We start from the raw sequence: 20,635 nt of genomic DNA on the forward strand, positions 1-20,635 counted from the left end.
GCTTTGTCCCAGGGCCTACAAAATGTGAAGACATACTTTTCTTTTTCCTTGGAAAAATCTTGTCATGCTGGACAGATCTAATACTTAACTGTAATGTCTCAAGCATGCTGAGTGTAGTGGGACAACACGACAAATATAGTACAGTACGTGTGTCACACTGAGCTGTACTTAGCTGTAAATAGAAAGAAAAGGCTATGCAGGCCCCCCCAAAATGAGATAAAGAAATATGGCCTTTCCCAAAGGCCCACTGGGTTAAAGTGGAACTGGGATAATCACAGACTCTTCTGTTTACAGTGCTGCTGTTCTCCAGTGCTTGTTCTGTATCGGTCCAAGACTGATATTCTATACTGCAGTTGCTTCGGGAATTTCTCCTGATATTTAATAACGTGTCATGTCCCCGTGGGGATGTGGATCATGAGTAGAGCTGTGCAAATAATGGATTTTTCAATTTGCTGGCAATTCTGAAAAATAATTTTAAAAAATGCTTTAGACTGACACAAAACTGGAAATTTTTCCAAAAAAATTTCATTTGAATTTCAAGCATTTTTAGGATAATTTTTATGAAAAATTAAAGGAAATTTCAAAGAAAAGTAATTTCAAATAAAAAATCAAAATGTTTAATTTCAATATGTCCAAATAAAATATTAATTTTGGGGAATGATTTGGTTGGTGTGCTTTTTACCCCCAAAATTTGGCAAAATTAACAGTAATTTGCAAAATGTTTTGGTTGACCTCAATCTGCATTTTTGCAAAAAGAAGTTTCATCCAGCTCTAATAGTGGGACAGTTTGACACAAGAAAAACAATACCTGTATCATTCAAGGTACTGCTCCTAAAACCTTTATAAACCTGGCCCTCCTCCATAGCTGATCAGAGCTCTAGTTGCAATGGAATGGATGGAGTTTTGCTGTTTGAGGGTGGGGGTAGTAGAGCTGTTGCTGTGAGAAACCAGCAGTCACTAGAACAGGGGTGCAGCTGGCAGGACTAGTTCATCTACAGGAGCTGTACAGTAAAGGTTGTTGAGTGAATCTAAGGCCACTCAGTGGAGAGCTGGGAAGAACGGAACCCTCCACCGGGGTTGGTGCAGCATAAGGATTAGACCCTTTGTGATACCTTAAAAATTAAGTTGAATGACAGGGAGATGTAGACTGACTAACTGATCCAGAGGATCCCAAGAGCAGAGGAAAAGGTGGATTTAATTCTGTGGCTCTTCTTGATATAAATGGGAGGAATTATGAAACTCTACCACCTTGTACTCTCCTTCCTTTGCAGCAGTTTGAACATTTACCCCTCCCTAAACTCCTAACCTGCCTTCCACTGCATGCAGTTCTTCTGACACCCATCCTGAGCTCAAAACTCCCATGAAATCATGCAATTTTTTCTATATTCCTTTTCCTATTATTGCTGCTTCCCAGGATATTTGTGCAAACTGAAGTGTTCTGCTTTGTAACCAGCATCTTCTGCCTAAGCCCTTGCTTTCAAAATGTAACAATTTTTGACAGTTTGTCACCACAGAAGAGGCTTTGATATCATAAAAACTGGTGAATTGAGAAAGAAAAGAAAGTGGATTGTGAAGCAGTTTTGTACACACATTACTAGATGACCAGCGTGGATAGACATGAAAACGCACATAAAAGTACATGCTAGTGTGATAAGATTTTTAGTATAATATTTTGTCAAAGTTTTTGACAGAGGGTATCTGCAGTTGATGAATCCAAAAATCGAGACATGTCAGAAGAGCTGTAATAGGTTCAGTGGATAAAACACTGGCCTAATCTACCAAGAATTTGGTCTCAGTCTATTCTAAATTGAAATGAGTTTTGCGGTCTCATCCTAGTCTAGATTCTAGCTTGCCCTTCTGAATAATTCAGCAGAATCTCTCTCTCTTGTCAGTAACTGTTCAGGTCCAGGATAACTCCCAGAGAACCTAACTGATCTAAAGTGCTCACCATGTCTCTCCTCTTACCCTGTCAGACGGTGCTTGTGCAGGCCAGAGGTGAGGTCATGGCAGTTATGGGTAGATTGTTAGAGGCTTTTTCACTCTGTCTCCTGCACTATACAACCTAAGACCTCAGCTTTCTATGTTACTCAGGCACTTTCAGATGGTAAAGGGCATAGGTGGGAGGAATAGCCACTTCTCCACATTTACATTTTTTAAAGATAAACCATGCTGTTTAATTTAATATTTGCCTTTAAAGAATGAATTACTGTAGTTATAAATCTCATACCGAGCAATGGATTTGCTAAAGAAAAACAACATATCTACACATGCAGAGGGATGGACACAAATCAACAGAGAAGAACTTTCTTCTACTCAGATCCTGCTCTTTACAGAACTTCATTCTAAGCAGAGGGTTGCTATACTCGCACACGGTAATGGAGTGAAACAATTTGGGGCTTTCATTTTACTTCATTCTAAGTCAGACTACAGCCAAATTTTCTGTGCTGTTTCCATTACAGTCCCAGCTTCAGACAGTGAAATGTCAAAACCTCACAGAAGTTTTAAGGATTTATTTGAAGACCTTTGGAAAACTGATCCCCAAGGCTTCTGGACATGTTTTTAAATGCTGTTTTGTTTCTGCTCTTACAAGCTATTGTTGAGATTTAACTGCCAATGACAGGCATCATGGAAAAAATGTGGGAAGATCCCAGGTCCAGGGGCGGCTCCAGGCACCAGCGCAGAAAACGCGTGCCTTGGGCGGCAAGCCGCAGGGGGCAGACTGCCAGTCGCTGTGAGGGCAGCAGTCAGGCTGCCTTCAGCGGAATGCCTGCGGGAGGTCGGCTGGTCCCGCGGCAAGTCAGCAGCGGGGATGCCAAAGGCGTGGCACCGGCGGACCTCCTGCAGGCATTCCGCCGAATCCCTGTGACCAGCAGACCGTCCGCAGGCGTGCTGCCGAAAGCCGCCTGACTGCCATGCTTGGGGCGGCAAAAAACATAGAGCCGCCCCTGCCCAGGTCACATCTGTTGATCGGTATAAATAGACAAATGACTGGAGATGCTGGAGGACAGAGGAAAGTATTTTCAGGGGTTTGTAGCTATGGTCTAGTCGAAGATACATATCAACAATTGGTCAATTCAGTCCATAGTTTAGGAGTACTCTTGGATTCCTCACTAATACTGAGCTCTCATGTCACAATGGCAGCGAATAATGCTTTCTACATTGCTGGTTGGCTAGAATACTCATGACAGAGGAAGACTTGGCCTCAGTTATTCATGCCTCCATCACCTCTTGGCTGAGTTACAGCAATGCAGCATACCTGGGCATGAAGCCTTCAGCATCTAGAAAACTCCAACTAGTACAGAACATTGCAGTGTGTCTTCTCAGCAATGCAGGCTACCATGGGCATATCACACCTCCACTCTCTATGCTGGCTCTCCATAGAATTTCTAATCAAGTTCCAGGTTTCAATGCTTATCTTGGGCCCAGGGTAGCTAAAAGACCATTTCAAGATGCAGGACAAAGACCACAGCAAACAATTATGCTCCTTTGGAACTCTCAACTATAAGTTAGCACTGATCCCCATCTTGGTACGGCAACTCCCTTCTTTTCATGTGCTGTATATTTATACCTGCCTACTGTATTTTTCACTCCATGCATCTGATGAAGTGGGTTATAGCCCACGGAAGCTTATGCCCAAATAAATGTGTTAGTTGAAACAACTAGGAGTCCTTGTGGCACTTTAGAGACTAGAAGAGTAAAACTTGTCTGTGCAGAAGACAGAACCATCTCTGAAGGGGGTGGGGGGGAGGGTCCAAGACTGTAGAATGAGGTTCCCTAAGGAACTAAAGACCTCACAACTTTCCACTCCAAGAGCAAGATGCATTTCTTTGACCCAGCCTTCTCCAGTAAAAACACATGCCAACAGGTATACTGAAGTTGTATAAATAAATGTAAAAAAACCTCACTAAAAAAAGACACTTCTCTGCACCCTCTGGGAAGAAGATGAGAACAAACAACACGTGACAGATGAGTAGTCAGCTGGCTTAATGCATGACTGGAAGGTACTCAGTTACTACGGTGATAAGCATAGTATAAGAACCTATGAAGAACAGAACAAAGCACCTAACTTCTGAGGTGTCCTATCTATTGAACCATGCTGAATACCACAGAGCAGGGGAGTGGTTCTGATAAACAGTCACACATCCAGGAAGAGCTGGTCAAAAACAGAACACAATCCAAGATTGTGTTTTATTAGTAGCATTATACTCAGCATTGTACACACACATAACAAAAAGATGGTCCCCACCCGAAAGAGCTTACAGTCTGAGGGCTTGGTTACACTGGAGAGTTGCAGCGCTGGTGGTGGCTTTACAGCGCTGCAACTCACTCAACGTCCACACTTGCAAGGCACATACAGCGCTGTATCTCCCTGGCTACAGCGCTGGCTGTACTCCATGTCTGCCTGGGGAATAACAACTGCAGCGCTGGTGCTGCAGCGCTGGAGTGCCAGTGTAAACAGTGATTAATCTTACTATGCTGTAACTGACCTCCAGAATTTTCCCATAATGCTTTTAACTAAAGAACTCCCTTTGTTTTCTTATGATGCCTCTCTTTGTTTTGTTGTGAACTCGGGGCTCCCGGAGCTGCTTATCTAAAAAACAAACACAACTCCTGTTTGCTGTGAATGAGGCAGGCAGGGGGATGAATGTCCACAGCTAGTGTTTGCTTGAGGAGAGAAACAGCACGGCGGGTGGCGGGGGAAGGGAGTCCGTCAGAGCAGCTGCTTATCTGGTCTGCAGGCTATTTGCATTTAAGAGTGAATGAGGGGTCAGGGAAGTGGTCAGAATTTGCAAGGCAGGGAGCTGACAGTGTCGGCTCCAAAAATCCACTCTCTCTCTCTCCCCCACGCTCCCTGTCACACTCCACCCCACCCTCCTCTTTTGAAAAGCACGTTGCAGCCACTTGAACGCTGGGATAGCTGCCCATAATGCACCACTCCCAACACCGCTGCAAATGCTGTAAATGTGGCCGCACTGCAGCGCTGGTAGCTGTCAGTGTGGCCACACTCCAGCGCTTTCCCTACACAGCTGTACGAAGACAGCTGTAACTCCCAGCGCTGCACACCTGCAAGTGTAGCCAAGCCCTTAGAGACAGATACAGCAAACAGCTGGAGGGAGCCCAAGGCAACACTGAGACAATACTGATTACTGAACAAGCAGTGGACACAGTGCACCAGCTCCCTGGACTTTGTCCTGTGCTTTGTAGACATTGTAGCAGAGGGAAGGAGAGACGTGTACATTTTTCATCAAAACTTTAAAGTTTTGGAAATTCTCCAACCAACTACATCAGAACCAAACCTTCAAACCCTTTGAGGTTTAACTATCCCTGACTCTTCCACCAGAAGAATGAAAGAATCCTGCTAAGAGTAGAGATGGGCTGGAATCAAAACCATGAATCCAAATACCTCCTAGACATTCAAAGCTGCACATGTCACCTTTCAAACACAAACCAATCTGCAGTTAAAAAGGATAATTAATAGAATTTACATTAGAGCTACTTTGCAAGTGTCCAGCCTTTTCGCTTTGCCCTCAAATGCTGAGCTGCATTTTCTGAGTCTTTAATCTACATCAGAGTGTCAGGATGGCACCTTTCTATTTTAATTGTTAATTATACTTTAAGAGACATAGATTTATTTTAGTGATTTCCTCTCCTTTGCAATTACTGCAGATAGTAGTGATTAGAATACTGAGTAATTAGAGGGCAGTTTTTCTTGAACAGGAGGAAATTCTCTATTGGTTATCAGATACTAAGGCCATGAGTAAGGTAGTGGAATGCCAGGCGCTCCTTTTGGCAACTTGATTTCATGTTCCTAGCCAAGATTTGGTTTACACTAGATGGGGGATTGCAATGCTATTGTATAACCAAACAGGTGAGGCTGACCAGCTATTTCAGGCCATCATGGCTGTTGTCATGATAATTGCACATTGCAGTCTAAAGGTATAATACTCATCAAAGTTGATATATATGCATCCACTTTCCCATTCTCTTTCCAGGATGACACTGCTGTTACTTTGCAAAACCTTCTTCTCTTATCTGTTTTTCATTTGTGGTTTAATATTGCATAAGTTTATATTGTTTGGGTAATTACCAATATACAGGATTTCCAGGCTGTAAGTACAGCAGCTCTAGGTAGGCATTTTAGTTTATTAGCTATGGTACCCTGGAAACATAATTAAGCACTTTTCATTTTCTTAAAATAGTATACAAGCACTGGGAATTAGAATCAGAAAGATTTCCAAAACAGAGCATTAGGGTAGCTTCAAAACTTTCCCTTGGCAAACTGCCATCAGCAGGGGTCAGCAAAAGTTCAAGATTTCCTATTGTGTAACTTTATGTGCTTAATGTTTTTTTTTTTTGTCTGAAATGGCCTTGTCATGTGAAATCACTACATAATTTTCACTTGGCTCTTCACTCACATCTGAGCTGTCATTCCCACAGAAGCCAGTTTGACTTTATGCTTAATGAGAACTTGGACAAGTCCTAAGTAGATAAAGGTCTATGAAATGCAGTAACTAGTGAACTAAATTAGAGAGCCAGCTAACTTCCAAAAGGATGGACTAAGTTTAGGAATCTCAGGAATTTTTGTAAAACCAAAGACCCTTCTGAAGGTGCTTAAAAGAGATCCCATAACTTAACTCCGCTAGTCCAAGTGTCATGGTCAGATTCCAATCTGTATAATTACATCCTAACTAGATTTTAAAAAAGCAACAAAAAAACCCACCCCCAGCCCTAAGTGTTATGTAGCATTGCTGGATGGTGTTAAACTATTGTCCAGGGCCGCCCAGAGGATTCCGGGCGCCTGGGGTCTTTGGCAGCGGGGGGCCCCCGCTTTGGCGGTAATTCGGTGGCGAGGGGCCCTTCCATTCTAGGACCCCACCGAATTACCACCAAAGCAGGACCCACCACTGAAGTGCAGCCGGGTCTTCGGTGGTAATTCGGCGGCGGGTCCCGGAATGGAAGGGCCCCCCGCCGCCAAATTACCGCCAAAGACCCGGCTGCACTTCGGTGGCAGGTTCCGCTTCGGCAGTAATTCGCTGGCGGGGGGTCCTTCCGCCCCGGAGTGGAAGGACGCCCCACCGGCGAAGACCGGGAGCGGAAGATGCTCCGAGGGCCCGGGCCCCACGAGAGTTTTCCGGGGCCCCCGGAGCAAGTGAAGGACCCCATTCCAGGGGCTCCGAAAAACTCTCGTGGGGGCCCCTGCGGGGCTCAGGGCCTGGGGCAAATTGCCCCTCTTGCCCCCCCCCCCGGGTGGCCCTGCTATTGTCACATTCCAACCCCTGTGAGTAAAATGATTCATATATTGTAGATACACATCATTTGTGATGCACTTGGGGATCCTTCTATGTGAAGAGCACTATATAAATATAACTCTTTATCATTAACATGCCTCATTTGTTTATTATATGCGATAAACTGACATCCCTCCAAATAAGCTGACATCTACTGTATTTATATAGCATGGGTTACATTTTCTGAATTCAGCTGAGGACTCAAATCCAAGTAGCTGTACCTCCGGTTACCAGACTTCAGACTATAAGTGGTGCAAGAACTCAGATTTGGGCTTGAAGTTAATAATGTATACCAAACCAATATATACTGGTGTCTTCCCTTATTGTAAGGCTTCTTTAAAAGAGAATTTGTTGGAAGAGCTTACTGAAAGCTTTTCACAAGTGACATTAACAGGTAACATTACCAATTTTTGAGTGAATCTGTTCCTTTCTACTTTTTTTTTTGTACTGCTTCTGTGGCAAGCATATTTTTAAATGAGACTAATGCAATTACATACCCCAACTCCCACTGAAAGTCATTGGGTTTTGGATTGCTAACTCACTTAGAATGTGTCTCTCTCTCTCTCTCACACACACAATTTTTTTAAATAAGGAAGAGATGTGTGTGCTCAGAGCTATGAGGCAGTCGAAGTATGGCATTAATTGTCAAGTTGTAGATTCTCTGAAGTGCAGAATGTGGTAGTAGCTTTACAGGGGGCCTGGACTGAACTTCTTAATTATGTACCAAATACATAACTCATGTGACCAGATTCTCTTAGCTTGTTAGATCTGAAGATGAGGTGACAGTCAAAAAGAGACAAGTTATCCAGATATAGCCTGTTCAAGAGAGTGCACAGACTTCTGGAATAATTTGCCCAGCCCTATAATGTTGCTACCCCTCCCTTCTTCTTTAGTATTTTCCCAACACAGATATCAAGTTTGCTCCCTATTCCAAATAGAATTACATCCTTCCTCACTCCACTCAAGAGTCCAGCTATACCACCTGTGTACAAAGACCTGCCAAGGTTGTGCATTATTAATAATCATTTTTAATTTATTGGTGCTCTTGACCAAAGTCCTCTTGATGTTTTCATGAAGGTATCAGTTTAAGGACTCAGCCTTGAATTTGTAAAGGGACCAAGATTCATCTTAAGAATACTTCTGGTGCCTAGCATTCTACTGTGAAACATTGTGAGGAAGGGGGCTGTTACCAGTATTCTCAGCTTTCAGCTCTCTCTTAAGTCTTTCACCTTTTTGGCTGTAAGCATTACAGCAGATCTTATTGCTGACAATTGACACTGCAGCAACATCTTTCTGATGCCTCACCAAATTTACTGTACCTTTATTTCATTCTGAGATGCAGTGATGCTGCTATACACTTCAGATGTCAGCGGAGTGACAGGCTGTCCCCAGAAGGAGATTCATTTGACTTGACAAGAGGTGAATAACTTGACATGATTGTAAGAATTAACAATCCTGAATGTGTCTCAGTGAGGCTTTTGGCACGTTCTTGATTGTCAGATTTATTCTACTAGCAGCTTCTAGCTACAGTATTATAAATGTCCCACATTATTCAGTCTTCTTAGATGCTCCCGAACACAGTTGAGTTGTATGCACCCCTTATATAGGGGATTCCCCAACTTTTCCTGTTCTCATAGTTGAGTGACGCATGTCTATCTAATCTTATTCAGAAAGTGCTTATATCTGGCATTTGAGGGCCATAATTGGATATGGTATATTTCTACAGTGCCCATACTAAACTTTTGGATAATGTTGCTCAATACTGTTAAAGAGCTGCTACATTTTATCCCAGAGGTAGCTGCTCAGTGTATGTATAAGCTTGAAAATAAAAAGTTCAAATGAAAATTTCTATAAACATTAGAGCTGGTTAAAAATGCCAGTCATTTTTGCAAGACATTTTTTAAACAAAACATTTTTTAAAAAATCCCATAAAAGTTTATTGGGTTTCAAAAAACAAAACACATTTTGTTTATTTTGGGGAGGGGGGATGGTTAATAAATTCAGTTTTTGAAAACCAAATCACAAAATTTTTGAGTGCAAATTTCAGGTTTGGTTTCTGGTTTTTCAGTGGGGGAAAAAATCAGAAAATTTCAACCAAAAGGAAAATTGGGAAAACGATAAAAATTTTCATTTTGGTCACAGAGGCATTTTTCATTTTAAAAAACTAAAAAAAAAATGTTGTTCCACGCTAATAAATATAAAGCATTATTATTAGCACTGAATGTTCACTTAAATTCCTTCTCTGTTAGTAAGCATCTCAGGTTGTCATTATTTTTAACACTGTGCACTTTTAAGCTACCGAATACTGTTATGCAATTGGAAACATTCTATTTTCTATGAATTAGCTCTGTTCTGTAATGTAGTCATTGGTTACTTATAATACATTTCTTTAAACAGACGTAAGGTGGAAAGCTTATGTAAAGAAAGCAATGAAACATGCAAACCATATCCAAATCTCACAAGATGCTATTTGTAGCAAATAGTGCTTTTGGTTTTGTACCTCACTGATACCATCCTTTCATTCTTTCTGCTACTGAGTCTAAGGCCTGTCTACTATGTACAGTTTTTCTTCTGGTGTAACTACATTGGTTAGGGGATGTTTTTTTTAAACTGGTATAGTTATACTGGTATAACTCTTAATGTGGGTATCGTTTAACTAATAAATGTGCTTATACTAGTTTAGATTATTCCCCTTCCAGTATAGGCATAAACTATGCCAGGAGAAGCACTTTTACATTAATGTAACAGCATCCACACTAGGGGCTTTGTATTATACTAGTATAATGAAAGCAGTACAACTTGTGTGTTTAGAAAAGGCCTAAAGTGTAACTGCTTTGACTGTCACCCCACTTCCTGCCCAAATCTAATTTACTTGTATGTTTATGGCTGTGTCTATTTTTACACGACTTCCTATAAGATTACCACTGTGCTGATCATAGCACAGAATACACCTGCTGTTATACTAGAGCTGGTGTTAGCATTGCAGACGTTAACCTTGGAACCCACACCACCTCAAGTATGCACATACATAATTCCTCTATAACATTAGTGCCAACACCAAGATGGCTCTCATAACTTTGCCCCTCCATTGAACCAGTTACCCTAAGTTCCCTTCCTCTCTGTATGTCTAGACCACAATTACAAGGTATGACTCTAGCTCAGGTCCCAAAACAGCAAAGCCGCAGCAATGTGAGTTTCAGTGTGGGCTATACAAACCCACTAGAACCCTGGGTAATTGTTTGGAGGGTTAGCTGTGCTTTATCTCACACTGCTATGGCTTTACTGTTCACAGCTTCACTGTTCTAGCTCAGGTATGTCAGCTTAAGCTGCAGTCATGACTAGAGATACCTTCAGTTATTCTAGTGCAGGAGTAGGTAGCAACAGAGGTGCTTCTGTACATATGACCCGCTCCTGAAACCAAAACAGAGCTCTGGTTCCAGGAAGACTCTCATGAAGACAAGGTAGTGACTATCTGTAGTTATCTTTCCAGCTCTCAGAAGCAGATTGGGGTATACCATCATCCCTATTGTAGTTGCAGCCAAACTTATAACCCTTCTTCCTGGTGGACTGATAACATGATTTTAAATATAAAAGTTGGATGCTGACTAAGAACCTGTAATTTCTAGTTTAAGAACACTTTCATTGTTATTTCTAGGATGTCTAATATGTTAATCCCCTTTTCTCAACACTTTCCCCCACATTACCTCCTTCTTACCTCTGAAAATAGAGGGTTGAAGTATTAGGTGCATTTTCTCCTGTGCATCTAATAAGATTCCATTCACAGATATTATATTACATTAAAAAGCTACAGTAAAAAAAAACATTTTTCTCCACCAACTTTCATATCTCCCTGCTAATAAAATTGCCATAGTATTTGACTGGGGGGTGGGGAGCTAAGATTGAAATAAGCTTCACTGTAATGTATTAAATTCCTCTATCCAGCTTACAATAGGAACTCTCACTCTTACATGAAGTGAGACTATGGAATTCTAAATTCTAAAAAGCAATCTGAGTCAGAGATGGCTAATAACTGAGTCTAAAACACAGGAAATTGGCATATTTGCTTTAAAACTAGGTGTTAAGACCCATGAAGAAAAACAATTTAAAAAAAAAAAGACACAGTCCTTCAACCATTAGCTGTTTTTTTTAGAATTCACACCTTTGGTTTGGAAGCGTCCACTTTTCTAGTTAGCTTCCCTTTATCTTTTTGGACTCATTTTTTATGAGGACCGGAAGTGCTGAAACACCATGACAGAAAGAGAAAAATCAGGTGTTAAGGCCTGTTTGATGTTGCACTCTATACGTTTATGGAAATATGCTTATGAGTGTAAATATGACATAACTGGAATATGCTTTATGTTAGATATGCCATGTAACATAGCTTTGCAAAGGTTATAATCTACTGCATATATTCATCCTATTTGTAGGCATGTATTATTTTTATGTCTGAAGTTATGCGCGTTGGCTCTATGCTTGTATTTGAAGTGTTTGCTGTAGGAAAAACATAAGGGAAGGGTTTATTCAAGTAATTGGGAGTACTTAACTAACAATGGACTTTGGGAGATGCCAATCCACATTGGAGATTTCCTGGGAATTTTCAAACTAACATGTAAACAATGGTGTCAGCCTGCAAAAGCTGAAGCATTCATGGACATGTGACTTGCTCAGGTGGTTACAAACTCCATCTTGTTGCTGTGATTTTGCACAGAAGAACAAAGGGGTTTCTGCCCACAAGAGAGAGAATATAAAAGGCCCTGGAAGCCTCTCCATTTTTGTCTTCAGCTGGCTCAAGGGATGGCCTCTTCACCCCAAAGAGATGCCGGAAAGAAACAGGAACAAAGGACTATAACGGTGGCGGTGTGAGTGATTGCTGGACCCAAGCCATAAACTACAACGTTGGTCTGAAAAGGATTGTGCCTGAGATAACAACTAGAGCAGGGATCGGCAACCGTTGGCCTGCGGCCCACCAGGGTAAGCACCCTGGTGGGCCAGGCTGGTTTGTTTACCTGCCACGTCTGCAGGTTCGGCCAATCGTGGCTCCCACTGGCTGCAGTTCGCCGCTCCAGGCCAATGGGGGCTGTGGGAAGCAACACAGGCTGAGGGATGTGCTGGCTACTGCTTCCCGCAGCCCCCATTGGGCTGGAGTGGCGAACCGTGGCCAGTGGGAGCCGCAATTGGCCAAACCTGCGCACCCAGCAGGTAAACAAACCGGCCCAGCCCACCAGGGTGCTTACCGTGGTGGGCTGCGTGCCAAAGGTTGCTGATCCCTGATCTAGGGTGAGAAGTTAGTATTTGTAACTAGATCCTTAGTGTATTAAGTTAGCCTTGCATATTTTGATTTATTTTACATAGTAATTTACCTTGTTCTGTCTGTTATTACTTGAAACCACTTAAATCCTACTTTTTATACTTAATAAAATCACTTTTGTTTATTAATTAACCCAGAGTAAGTGATTAATACCTGGGGGAGTAAACAGCTGTGCATCTCTCTATCAGTGTTATAGAGGACGAACAATTTTTGAGTTTATCCTGTATAAGCTTTATACAGAGCAAAACGGATTTATTTGGGATTTGGATCCCATTGAGAGCTGGGTGTCTGGGTGCTGGAGACAGGAGCACTTCTTAAGCTGTTTTCAATTAAGTCTGCAGCTTTGGGGGCATGGACCAGACCTGGTCTGTGTTGCAGCAGGCTTGTGTGTCTGGTTCAACAAGGCAGGGTTCTGGAGGCCCAAACTGGCAGAGAAAACAGGCTCAGTGGTAGTCTCAGCACATCAAGTGACAGTCCCAAGGGGGTCTCTGTGACTGAACCCATCACAGCCTGTACATTTTTTTGTATTTAAGAATCAAAGCACACACTTAGAGTTTCTCAGCCAAATGGTTAATTTTTATTAAACAGAAAGATTGACCAGAGAGTGAAAGAAGTCACACCACAGATAGCTGCCAGGAAATGCTGCTCAGAAGCAACTCTTAGCACAGCTTTAACCCCTAATTAATTAGTCATATTATTGCTTGGCACTTGCCTAGTGCCTTTCATGCAAGGGTCTCAAAGTACGGTACTTCACAAACATCAGTTTGACATAACAAGATAGGTCAAAATTATTTCCCCTTACAGATTGTAAAAGTGAGGCACAGAAAGGTTAACAGACTGACCTTTCAGAGGTACAGTACAGAGCACCCACAATTCCCACTGAAGTAAATGGGAGCTGCAGGCACTCAACCTCTCTAAATATCAGGTCATATCTGACTTCCCAACGTTACCCATGAAACCTGGTGCATAGCCAGGAATCTGCTAATTCCAATTTCCAGGCTTTCATCACAGACCATTCTTCCTTAGTCAATGAAATACTTTTTGCAATTGATGTTACAACCTGTATTTCAGAATCTTCTTTGACTCCTCCCTCTTCTCACCACTCATCTCTTCAAAACCATCTGCATTATCTTGGGATTGTGCCATATTTGTATACAGGTGAACAGCTGACCTAAAATCCCCATATCCACTCTGCCATGGTTGGTGCTGTATCTTTTTCCAAACACAACTCACCTCTCTCTATACAATGCCCCGCCAACAAAAAGAACTAAAGTCCATCCTGTGTGCTATGAACATTGAGAGCATTTAGCTCATTTAGATCATTTAGCACTGATGTAATGTCAGTGCAAGAAAGTGGGAATTACACCTGATCTATAGATAGGAAAATACAAGCATTTTGTCACGCACTTGTCATTTATTTTTAACTGGTTGTTTGTTGTAAATTAATTTCACGATGTTGTGAACAACTTTTCAGGATAATGAGTGTACTTGGGGCTTGTTTGTTGTTGTCTGAAGGAAGTCAAGTACTCAACTGTATTAAAACATTTCAGTTGGGTAATGGACTTGCAATTAACTCCATAAATAGTTTAGTGATGGACTGCAAATTTAGTGACACTTATACAGTAACATCAATCCAGACCTTTTTTAGCATTCTGCTATAGTGAAGCAATTTAAACCTGGAATTTTCAGGAGAGATCCTTTCTTTAGGTCTGAAATGTTTGTCTGCCAGTCCATCTTTCCTTCGCAACTGAGAAATTTTATCTTTGCCAAGCATCAGTTTCTGCCTCATCAATCGTGTTTCAAAGGGAGATGTTCAGTTATCTCAACTCTGTGACTAACTAGTTTACTTGCCAACTTCAAAGGCCTGGTGTTCTCTATGCATCACACCACTTTGGAGGATGGCTTTAATTTGAAATATTTCCATTCTTTAGATCCACATTTTACTGGGCTAGCTAAGTAAAGGATATTTACTCCCCAAACATTACTTCACCTCCTTATAATTGCCAGAGGGAAATTTGTAGCAGGGGGCGAGGGGACTGAAGCCGAGTGCAAAAGGAGTTATTTTTGTTCATAAAAACAGCAAACCTATCAAAGATGCACAGCTTATAAACGATAGCTGCTTCACATCAAATAGAAACAGTAAGGGTTACTGAGGGACACTAAAAAACAGGCCACTAACCGATAGCCACCAAGAAAAGCAAGCTACTGGACTTACAAAGAAGAGATGCAAAATCCTTCAACAATACAGCGCCAGGAAGAGGAGAGAGGTGTTGAAGTGGGATTTTCAAATGATGAAGAGTGTCAGAAAAATGGAGAGAGCTAAGGAGAGTTCCAGAGACCGGGGATTGGAAGCTAGAACAAAACAAACACCAGCCTTTAGAAACTGCAAAGCAAGGCTACACCGTAGAGAGAAGAAAGGCTAAGACAGAGTCGTAATGTAACTAGGCATTTTAGTGCCAGAGGAAAGCAAGCATATTTGTGCCCCCTACCAGGGTTTTTTTTGTTTTGTTTTGTTTTGTTTGTTGTCATTTTTCCACCCCATTCATTGGTGACTCATAAATGTTGATAGTGGGAGGAACACAATATAAAGGTTTGAGGAGGCATGTGACCGCCCCACAGAGGTTTTCAAACTGCAAGGTGAGCCCCCTAAGGAGGCGGGGCTCGGGAAGGGAGCACCACCTCCACCCGACTCACCTCAACAGGTCACCTAGCCTGTCTGGGTTGGGGGGTGCAACCAAAAAATCTGGGGGCCACATGACCCCCACATGCCCCCCTCATGTGTCACCTCTGGCCCAATTTTTCTGCCTCTGTAGCGTTGCACCCTTGGTGGCTGCTTCACTCGCCCCACCCTGGTTACGGCCCTGTGCTAAGGAAGCAAACAAGCACATACAGCATGCATAGCAGAGAATGGCAGAAAAGACCAGTTTGTGTGATTGTTAGAGTCAAGACTTTGACCTTGAATCTAAAGTCTACCAAGGCCCCTTTACATCACTGTGGCAGTGCAAAGAAGCCTTACATAACCCCCTGAGAAAGTTTCCTGTACATAGTCTCCCTGGCTATCAATGTTTGTGAGGTGCTCAAATACTACTGTGATGAGAGCAACAGAAAATCATACAATAGTATAAATCATCGTGTACAGTACAAAGAAGAGCAATAAATAAATATTATAAAAATAGTAAAATCTGTCTAGTGTTGTGTATTTTTGTACATCCCATTCCTAAAACATGGTTAGTTGGGTAGGGAAGTGTTGTCATACCATCGTGACAGAAACCACACAGTATTTGAGATAAGCTACAGTATTTCATAGTATGCTGAAGATAATGAAAATATTCTCATTTTCCAAATGGCATTTGGACAGTGTCAATATTAACCGAATTGCTAGTGTCATGACACAGACACCCCTTCATTTGAAATGCAAAGGAACAAGTGTTAGGTCTGTTTCTAAAGAGACTTGGAGAATATGAATAATGGAAAATGTCCGTAATTCTTAAGTACTGCTTGCAGCCCAAATTACATATTCATTTGAAACTGATACAGTGTGTTCTATACAGAGAGGAGGGATAGCTCAGTGGTTTGAGCATTGGCCTGCTAAACCCAGGGTTGTGAGTTCAACCCTTGAGGGGGCCACTTAGGGATCTGGGGTAAAAATCTGTCTGGGGGTTGGTCCTGCTTTGAGCAGGGAGTGGGACTAGATAATCTCCAGAGGTCCCTTCCAACCCTGATATTCTATAAAATTCTAAGTTTCTCAAAACCAACAGTAGAAAAATGCTGCGTGTAGTATACCGTAATTGCATGTGATAACTACACATTCTACTGTATAGTCCTAAGTGAATAAATGTCTTTAACTGGAGGTGTAAGATTAAAAGAATGTATCACTCACCAGAGTTCAACCAAAAGTGTAAGAACACTGTAGGCTTCTCAAAGTAGATGACTTAGGAATATAGAGAAATCAATCTTGCAATGATGCAGGAGAATGAACTAAAAGACACTTGAATTCCCTTCCAGCTCCAATGGTCCTTTAAAAATAAAATCAAAGAAATACAAATGTAGGTAAGATGAAGTGGACCCAAGCCTACACACACATTATACTCCTTTTCTGAAGATGAAAATTTTTTTACAGACCATGAGCTCTGGAAGATTGTATTTTCTCCCAACTGCAGATCTGCTTCTAAGACAGCCTCCAGGGAGGATTGGGTAACAACTTTGTGAAGCTAAGAGACAACTTGGAGATTATCGATAGACCATCTCCAAAGAGATTTTATAATTTAAATATTATTTTCTGTCAAAGTACATTATTACAACTTTGGTTTCAATAGGAGTAAGGTTCTGCATGTATTTTATGAGGTTGGGGTTTTCTAGTACTTTCAAGGTACACAGGCTTTATTTGTTTGTCTGTCTTGTCTGATCTATCATAAAGGCCAAATACTGCTCACTGCTCTAAAATCAGTGGGGTTACTTCAGATTTATACCAGTCTGATAGAGATCAGAATTTGCCACTAATGCCATATATTAGTAGTAGGATGCACTCTGAAACAAATCATAATGTTAAGGATTTATATCTTTCAAGAGCTGTTCAAACATAGATACAGTATATTAATCCTGGCAACACCCCTGTGAGCTAGGCAAATAGTATTATCCCCTTTTATTGAGGAATGGTAAAATGAGTCACTACAGTTAAGAATTCCATGCATGAACATCTTAGGGTATGTCTACACTACAAGACTATTTCAAATCAACTTAAGTCGAATTTGTGGAATTGACCTTATGAAGTCGAATTTGTGTATCCACACTAAATACACTAATTCGACTGTGTGAGTCCACAGTAACGGGGCCAGCGTCGACTTTGGAAGCGGTGCACTGTGGGAAGCTATCCCACAGTTCCCGCACTCCCCGCTGCCCATTGGAATTCTGGGATTTCCCCCCAATGCATGCTGGGGGGGAAAACTGTGTCGAGGGTGGTTTTGGGTAACTGTCATCATTGAACCGTCAATCACGCCCTCCCTCCCTCCCCGAAAGCGCCTGCGGGCAATCTGTTCATGCACTTTTCTGCTCAGAGACAGCGCGGGCGCCACAGCACTGCGAGCACAGAGCCCGCTGCAGTTATGGCCGTTGTCAACTCCTCGCACCTTATCGTCCACCTCTTCCACAGTCAGCTGCTGAGAAATAGGGCTACTTTTCAATGGTGCTGCGAGCACTGGTGGACCATGGGGGACGTTTTACCAACATCAACGTCGGGTGGCCAGGCAAAGTTCATGACGCGCGTGTTTTCAGGAACTGTGGTCTGTTTAGACGCCTGCAGGAAGGTAGTTTCTTCCCGGACCACAAAATAACTCTTGGGGATGTGCAGATGCCTACAGTGATCCTCGGGGACCCAGCCTACCCGCTAATGCCCTGGCTCGTGAAGCCCTATACAGGCGCCTTGCACAGCGACAAGGAACTCTTCAAGTACCAGCGAGCAGCGAGACCTGTGACTGTTCAGTTTCTTTACAGAGAAGCTGAACCTGCCCCGTTTCTTTACCAAGTTACTGTTGACTAGCATCTGCAGTTACATACCCCGTCCACCCCGCTTCCCCCACTTCCAACACACGTTTAAAAATAAAATACATGTTCCACTGTAACTTTACAAAGGTTTCTTTATTGATGACTTTGCATTAAATGGTTGAAACTGGGACACGGACTGTGCTGGGTAGGGTGTGCAGTGATGTAAAGACCGCCTGTAAACTCGAGGAATGACAGGCTCCTGCTCCCAGAGCGGTCTGCAGTGCCGGACTGGATATTTCAACGGAGCCTGCCATCCCTCCTTTTTGGGACTCTGTGTGCGGGGGCTATGTGGCCTTGTGGCAGGGGAGGACGGATACAGATTCCTCTGCTGCGTGGCTCTGTGGTCCAGGACAGGGACCGTTGCATGAGATCCCCCGCTACAAAGTCACGTACCCTCCCCCGCTACAAAGTCACGTACCCACCCACCCACACAGAACCTGCAAACCACCTCCCATACTAACCAGGGTGCCTACTGACTGCACTGTGTGTGTGACCTGCTGCTGATCCTGCCCCCATCTCTGTACCCTGCTAAAGGTGACTGTCCTATGCAATACCCTACCCCCTTCCCCACCCAACCCCCCCCCCCTTCAAACGCAGTGTTGTGTAAAAAAGCATGACGGAAACAGTAATTAACAGCAAAGTATTTTTAATAATTAACCAGACAGTCAGGGGATGAAACTGGGATTGGGGCTAGGGTGAGTCAGGAAGGGAAGGATTTCTCAAAATTTAGGGTATGAGAGCTTTTGGGTACTTGAGCACTCTGCTGGGGTGCAGTGACAGTTTTCACGGCCCCTGGCGCCCCTCCTTCTGGTTACTTTGGGTGACGGGAGGTATGGGACTTTGTGGCAGGGGAGGGCGGTTGCAGATACACTGTGGGGGGGCTCTGTCCTCCTGGCTGCGGTCCTGCAGAACATCGACAAGGCGCTGGAGCGTGTCCGTTTGCTCCCTCATTAGTCCAAGCAGCGTTTGAGTCGCCTGCTTGTCTTCCTCACGCCACCTCTCCTCCCGTTCGCTGTGTGAGCGCTGGTACAGAGAGAGGTTCTCCCTCCACTGGCTCTGCTGGTCCGCCTCGGCTCAGGAGCACCCCATAACTTCAGCGATCAACTCGTCCCGTGTCTTTCTCTTTCGCCGCCTAATCTTTGCCAGCCTCTGTGAGGGGGATGCTGTGGCAGGTCTGGAGACAGTCGAAGCTGTGTGATGGGAAAAAGGGAGTGAATTCCTTGCAAAGATACATTTTTCCAAACAATGAACACAGTCTAGTCTGTGTCTGTGAACAACACCATGCACAGCACCTATCTCGTCCGCACTCCTGCAGCAGGCAATCCTGAAAGCATAAACTCTGCCCCTGTTCCACCCCATCGCAGTGTCCCCCGACCCTTGCACTTCTGGGTTGAGATCCCAGTGCCTGATGGTGCAAATTTCATTGTCGCAGGTGGTTCTGGGTAAATGTAGTCAGTCATTCCTTCCTCCGGGAAAGCAACGCCAGACAATCATTTCAAGCCCGTTTTCCCTAGATTGCCCTGGCATACGCCATAGCGTGGCAACCATGGAGCCTGTTTTGCCTTTTGTCACTGTCACCATATGTGTACTAGATGCCGTGGACAGAGGCGATTCAGCAGTGCTACACAGCAGCATTCATTTGCTTTTGCATGACAGCAGAGATGGTTATCAGCCATACTGCACCATCAACCACGCCAATGTAAATTGGCAAGGTGATGACGGGTAGCTGTCCTATTGCACTACACCTTCTGCTGCTGTCATAGGTGCCCCTGGCCGAGATCAGCCGGGGGCGCAAAAGACAAAACTGGGAATGACTCCCTGAGTCAATCCCTCCTTTATGGTATCTAAAAATAGAAACAGTCCCGCCTAGAATATGGGGCAACTGTACTAGGGTTGCAGTGTATCAGAGAACTACAGAGCACAGCCGCTCTGTGTCAGATCCCGCAGGAATGACGAGCTGCGTGCCATTCACAGGGGGTGCCCCTGTAACAACCCTACCTGTTGCTTCCCTCCTCCTCCAGCCTTCCTGGGCTCCCGTTGTAGTGTCCCCCCGTTTGTATGCTGAAGTAATAAGGAATGCAGGAATAAGAAACAGTGACTTGTTGGGGAAATGAAATGAGGGTAAGGCAGCCTCCAGCTGCTATGATAGTCCAGGCAGTACAGAATCTTTTCTTTACACATGAAGGGTGGGGGCTGATGGAGCCCAGCCCCCTGTTGCTATGATGAAGACGGTTAGCAGGCCGTCTACTTATGGGCTGATGACGAGGACAGGTAGCAGTCCTATTGCACTACACCATCTATCGCAAGGCTGATGATGAGGACGGGTACCAGTCATTTTGCACCGTCAGTCACCCATGAGGCAGGGGAGGGGGGGCGAGGATGCTACCATAGCGTGCCGCAGCATCGCGTTTACCAGCAGCATTCAGTACACATAGGATGACATTTACAAGAGTCAAGAGACGATTTCTTTCCCTTTTCCTTCTGGGGGTGGGGGGTG

The 20,635-nt window shown here is 43.5% G+C and overlaps 1 long non-coding RNA gene across 2 annotated transcripts in view; it reads right to left on the bottom strand.

Annotated features, from left to right (window-relative positions):
- Window positions 1–211: 211 nt before the first annotated feature.
- LOC120370259 overlaps window positions 212–20,635 on the bottom strand; it is a 39,354-nt gene continuing 18,930 nt past the window's right edge. For both annotated transcript variants that reach the window (XR_005583671.1, XR_005583672.1), the window contains exons 2-3: window positions 16,478–16,613; window positions 212–461 (exon numbers count right to left, since the gene is read on the bottom strand). This is a non-coding gene — a long non-coding RNA (uncharacterized LOC120370259). The remainder of the gene's footprint in view (window positions 462–16,477; window positions 16,614–20,635) is intronic.

Source organism: Mauremys reevesii, linkage group 8, assembly GCF_016161935.1.
Source record: "Mauremys reevesii isolate NIE-2019 linkage group 8, ASM1616193v1, whole genome shotgun sequence".
NCBI classification, from domain to species: Eukaryota; Metazoa; Chordata; order Testudines; family Geoemydidae; genus Mauremys; species Mauremys reevesii.